This window comes from Elephantulus edwardii, unplaced genomic scaffold, assembly GCF_000299155.1.
Source record: "Elephantulus edwardii isolate Elephantulus edwardi_28Jun2011 unplaced genomic scaffold, EleEdw1.0 scaffold00260, whole genome shotgun sequence".
NCBI lineage: Eukaryota > Metazoa > Chordata > Mammalia > Macroscelidea > Macroscelididae > Elephantulus > Elephantulus edwardii.
Window position 1 is genome coordinate 2330407 of NW_006400010.1, and position 6232 is coordinate 2336638.

Sequence of the window (6232 nt, forward strand, 5' to 3'; positions counted from 1 at the left end):
CCAGGCCTTTCTTCCTAGCTCATCTTAGCCAAAATGGGCCACTGAAACCTTTTCAGCATCATAACAAGATGCAAGCCTCCAATGACACAGGAGTGTTGTCTGTGCATGAGAGCCATTAACTGAGAATGAAACTAGGTTTCCTGCTTGAAAGGCAGAGATTCTACCATTGCACTAGTGGTACAAATAGTAAAAACTCTCAGCTGTTACCTCAGAGACTGGAAGGCCACCTGGAGGTACCTTTGGAACAAAGGTTCAGCAATTTCTGAAAACTCAGCCACTGAAAACCCTATGTTGCACTTTTACTTTGATATGCATGGGGTCGCTATGAGTCAGAGTTGACACAGCAATTGCTCCTCAACCTTACTTTAAAGATACTGCTAAGCCAAACAGTCAATACCACCAGGGAACTAAATAACTCAGACACGTGAAGAGCACAAAAGCCTCAAAAGAAAAACAGCAAACCAAGAACCTTAAATAACTATGAAAGGATTTCCTTTTCTGGATTGTTGCTAGGTGTAGTCGACTGTGACTCATAGTGTGACTCAATAAACAACAGATCTGTCCTATCTTGTGCCCTCTTCATAATCTCTGACACCCTTAAGCTCACAGCTGTAGTCATTGTGTCAATCCATCTCTTTGAGCGTCTTCCTCTTTTTCGCTGACCCTCACTTTTTCAAGGATGAACGCCATGCTCTCCAAGAAAGAGCCTCTCCTAGCAACATGCCCAAAGTATGTGAGATAATGTTTTGTCATCTTTACCACCAAGGAGCATTCTGGCTGTACTTTTCTCAAGACATACTTATTTGTTCTTTTGACACTCCATGAGATACTCAGCACTCTTCTTCAGCACCTCAGCTCAAAGGCATCAGTTCTTCTTCTGTCATCCTTAAGTGTAACAAGTGATTGAAAAGACCATGTGGAAAGTTGCAAGAGACTGTCATTTACCCCTCTAAATAAAGTTAGAACTAATTCTGAAGTACTCCTCAGTTTGGAAACTGCTACCCTGGCCCATGACCTTCATAGCAGTAAATGCATGGATCAAAGCACACAGGTTTAGGATGGCAAGAACAGTGATCTCTGGTGACGTTGTTTACATGCTTGAGCTTATATTTTATCTAGCACTGTGAAATCTTGGAGCAGTTTAGTCTATCAGGGTTTAGTTGAGAGAGATTTAAAAAATGAATGCACCGCTGACAGAATGATATATTGCTTTGTGGCTCCCTGGAAGACCAACGATTGTTCCAACAAGCAGTGGTGAAATTTCACCTAATCCCTTGACAAGGAGGTATAACCCCAAATTAAGATTGGTGTGCCAGCAACGCAATACTATTCCAACCAACACTTTATAATAAGAGTCAGCCACGTTTTAACTTAGTGAGCTCCATTTCAATTGCTGATTTTAAAAAAATTAAAACCCCAACAAAAACCAATGGCATTTACCTGTTCAAACCCTTTCATGTAAAAATATTCCATGTGAGAAGGCTTCCTTTAGCCTGTGGGCTTATGGAGATTTTATGGAAACTCAAGTATCACTCAGAAGTAAGGATAGACTAACCCTAGTAAACAGCAGAGTGGACAAGTAAGCATGGGAATTGCCTTTCTATGCAACGTGCTGGGGAGAGGACCACTGTGAGCTCAATAAAGATCCCAAATACCTGCTATCTCAAATCTGTCTGTGAAGAAGAGCAGTTATAACACTCCTTAGAGGACTTCATCTCATATACTTTGGATATATTATTAGGAGAGGCCAGTCCCTGGAGAAGGATATCATACTTGAAAAAGTGGAAGGGATGTCTGTGTATATATCTGTGTCATGTGAGGGAAAGGGAGATGGGGAGGGGGAGGGGAGAAGGAGAGGAAGAGGGAGAGGCAGACACTGACTCTCAAGGAGTTATACTGACACAGTGACTACAACATTGGACTTAAACACAGTAGAGATTATAAGGATGGTGCTGAGTCAGGCAGAGCTTCACCCTGGTATACACAGGATCTCCAGAAGTCAGAATCCACTCACTATACCTGTTAACAACAACTGGGGGACAGAAAACCCCATGGAGTCTCAACCTCACCAGGAACTTTCTGTGAGTTTTACTAAAAGAGGAGTGTCTGTAGACATCACACTATAAGATCCTGGAATAGGAACTATTGTCAGGGACTTCGCCAAACTGCTTAAGAGCAATGATGTCAGTCTGAAGACTAAGTTGTGCCTGATCTAGGCCATGGTCTTTGCACTTACTTGCTATGCATCAGAGAGCTGGACAATGAATTAAGGATTACGGAAGAATAATTGATGCCTTTGTGTGGTTGCCAAAAGAACAACAGAGTGGTCTTTTGAAGCAAAGACAGTGAAACTTCATCTTTCCTGTAGCTAGGCGAGGCTGTTCCTTGTAGAAGGACATCATGCTTGGCAAGACAGAGGGATGGCAAAGGAGAGGAAGACCCCGAATGAGATGGACTGAAATAGTGACTTTGGCAATAGGCTCTAATGTGTCCAAGATTATAAGAATGGCACAGGATAGGGCAGGGTTCAGGCCAGCTCTTCATAAAGTCATTATGAGTCATACTCCACTCAACAACACCTAATAACAACAATGACAACAAAGGAGAGAGAGGTTTTGTCCCTTTCCATTCTCTATTTGGTTCTCCTAACCAGTTTTCTGCTGCCCATGTGTCTCAACCCAGAAAAACAGAATTAGCACTTGTGAAGGAATAACAACTAAAACAAAGTGACAAAGTCCTCACAACAGTTATACTTCTAAATAAAAATGAATCAATAAGTATATTGGTGCATATCTCTTAGTCTCTTGAGGGTTACTGTGGAACAATCAAGAGTGATAGTTAGACAAAGACCAGAGTGAACTTGTTAAGGTAAATGATACTTCAGTAGTCATTCTGCCCTCCCTTCTTGCCTACATGTACATTCTTCATTAATCTATGGTGCACATGGCAAAATGGTCTAGTCCCCACTAATGCAGACCTTAAAACCGAAGCAGTGGCAGAAAGAGGTTTATGCTTGCCAAGTGGTTTCCTAACACAGAGCTCTACTGGAACTCTGTCCTGAAAAGTCAGTAGCACCCTCCTACTGGTCTGATACATTGTCCTCTAGGTCTTCAACCTGAACCCTCTTTGGTAATCATCACAGTTTGTAGAAAAACAAGGGGAAGACCTGCTGAATAAGAGAGATGAATGCTTCAAAGAGCAGCTCAAGAAGTCAAAGCAAACTATTACAATGAAATGTGCAAAGAACTGGAGTTAGAAAACCAAAAGGGAAGAATATACTCAGCATTTCTCAAGTTCAAAGAACTGAATAACAAATTTAAGCCTTGAGTTGCAATACTGAAAGATTCTATAGGCAAAATAACGCTGAAAGCATCATAAGAAGATGGATGGAATACACAGAGAACACAATGTACCAAAAAAGAATTGGTCAACTCTGAACCATTATAGGAAGCAGCATATGATCAAGAACCAACAATACTGAAGGAAGACGTCAAAGCTGCAGTGAAGGCATTGACAAAACTAAGTCCTCAGGAATTGACGGAATACCAATTGAAATGCTTCAACAAACAGATACAGCCCTGGACATGCTCACCCTGGACATGCTCACTAGCCTATGTCAGAAAATCTGGAGAACAGTTATCTGGTCAAAGTGACTAAAAGAGGTCCATATTTGTCCCCATCAAATTGACTAAAAGAGGTCCATATTTGTCCCCATTTCCAAAACAAGTGATCCCATAGAATATGTAAATTGTCAAACAATATCATTAATCATTGGTTTGCTTATAAAATTTGTATACATTGTTTTTAACACCTGATCTTTACAATTTCCTTTACCCAACCCTCCCTCAACCCATCAAATTGTGTGACCCTATGATTTTCTGGAGGCTCATGTATGAAACAGTTGGATTCTGGAAGGTAGTTTCTCTTGTCTTGGTGCTGTGCAGGAGGGGAAGGCCCTCTATGAGGTGGATTGATTCAGTGACTGGGATAATTGGGATGGGAGTGTCGGAGACAGTGGGATTGGCACAGGACAGAGCAGAGTTTAGGGCTGTTGTACACAGGGTCGCTATGAGTCGCAAGCAACTCGACGGCACATAACAACAACAACAACAACACCAGTATATAGACTTGTCCAGAGAGTCACGGCAAGTAAAAACATACACAACAGCTTTTTCAGTTTTTTTTTCAGGGTCCTTTCTGATTCTCTCCTTTTCCCTGCCTCCCATTCCATAACTCTTTTTTTTTTTTTACTTTTGTCATCCACATGCTACAATGCAAAGCAGCGACAGGTGACCCTTACAGTCTAAAGAGAGGCTTCAACCTGTGGCTATAATAAAAAACAACTGAGTTGATGATGTTCACAAATTCAAAGGCTGCAAGCAGAATACTTATCAGTTATTAGGACTGAGGGGCTGTCAGGGGGCTAAGGCACCTACCCCAGGAGGGATTGCTGCGACCTACCCTCCTAAGCTGAGGAGGGAGGGCCAAGATGTCACCTTGTGAGACTCAGAGCTCCAAGTTATTTGTTTACAGCCAGAAGACTGGTTTTTAATGGATGCGTTTCACAGTAAAGCACCCCAGATGTTACATGCTAATTTTCACTTTTTGAGTGTGTCAATTTATTTGATTCTGGCTTGAGGGCTGACAGAGTTTTTAGTCACACCTGACTAGCTGTAATGCATGAAAATATGAACAAATTCTCTAGAATTTGAGGAAGATAAATTCATTCAAGACAGGAACCTGTCCTAGGCTACGGTAAAAGGCAGACAAGGAGGCTGATGAAGGATTTGAAAGTTATTGGCTGGTCGGTGAGGTGAGCTAGTAGGATGGGTTTGTAGGGGTTTGTTGTTAATTGTTGAGGTGGGCTGGGAGGGTGGGTTTGTAGGGCGTTGTTGTTACTGTTATCTGCTGTCAAGTCACCTGCAACTCATAGCGACCCTATGTATAACAAACAGCTCTGAATCCTGCTCTATCCTGAGGCATCTAATACTGAGGCATCTCATCCAGAGTCTTCCTCTCCTGCACTGTCCTTCCACCCTCCCAAGCATGTTGGCCCTCTGCAAGGACTTGTACTTCTTTTAAAAAAATTTTTATTTTATTAATTTTAATGAACATTTACAGAGATTTTGGATTTTCATTCATTCATTGTTGCACTTTTTTGGACTTGTCCCTCTTTGCAACATGCCCAAAGTACATCAGACGGAGCTTCAGAATCCTTGCCTCCAAGGAGCGGCTTGGATTCACCCTCTCCAGAGGGTAGGGGGGTAAACAGGGGGTAATAATGGAAGAGAGCCAAATCTTCTAGGGGCCCAACATATGGATTTGTTTACTTCAAAAGGCAACTGCCAGCTAGGCCCAGGTTCTTGTATCTCATTTCACATTTTGACGACAGAGTCATAGTTGTGTTCTGATGCTGAGAAAATGGATCCAAGTTGTATAAGGCTTAGAAATGTCTGCAATGATAATATGCTAGATTTAAGGACATGAGATTTTATACTTAGATTCTCATTTAAGAAAAACCATCTTGCTTTATTCAAACAATCAGTCTTTTATTAGGCTGAATTGATTTGCTCTGGAGGCTTAAACCATTTGGACTCCTTTCAGGCAAATCTTTTCTAGGAGTGGGGTTCTGAAATTGAAAGAGAAACATAAGCCAGCATAATAGCATATTTAATGAATTGCACGAATGCCTTGGAAAATCCCAGCCCAGCCAAGCATTAGAACAGAAATCACCACTAGAGGTGCCAAATGGCTTCCATTTCCCTCAAAGGCTCAACTCACCCAAGGTTTTGATCCCTTTTAAAACCTGGTCTGATTTCTTTGTCTAAGTTAAGGGTATGATTGACAACACTGAATTTGTTTTTTCTTATTTAGGATCAGGAATGCCACTGGGAAGTGTGTGTGTGTGTATGAACGTGTGAGAGACACACACACTGAGAGAGAAAGGGAGGCAGAATGCTAAGACTTTGACATCCTAGTCTTTGACATCCAAAGCTCTAGACTGCATTGTTTTAGTGGAAAATAACCATGCTAGGTGTTTGATAACAATGTGGTTGTTGATTGCCTTCAAGCAGGACTCATAGCGACACTATGAACAAAAGATTTGAAGCCCCTCTGCAACTATTTGTACATTTATCAAAGTTCATAGAGTTTCTGGAAGCATGTTATTTAGGAAGTGAATGCCACTCCTGCTTCCAATGGGTGTTGAATATTGAAGTGATTCTCAAATCTT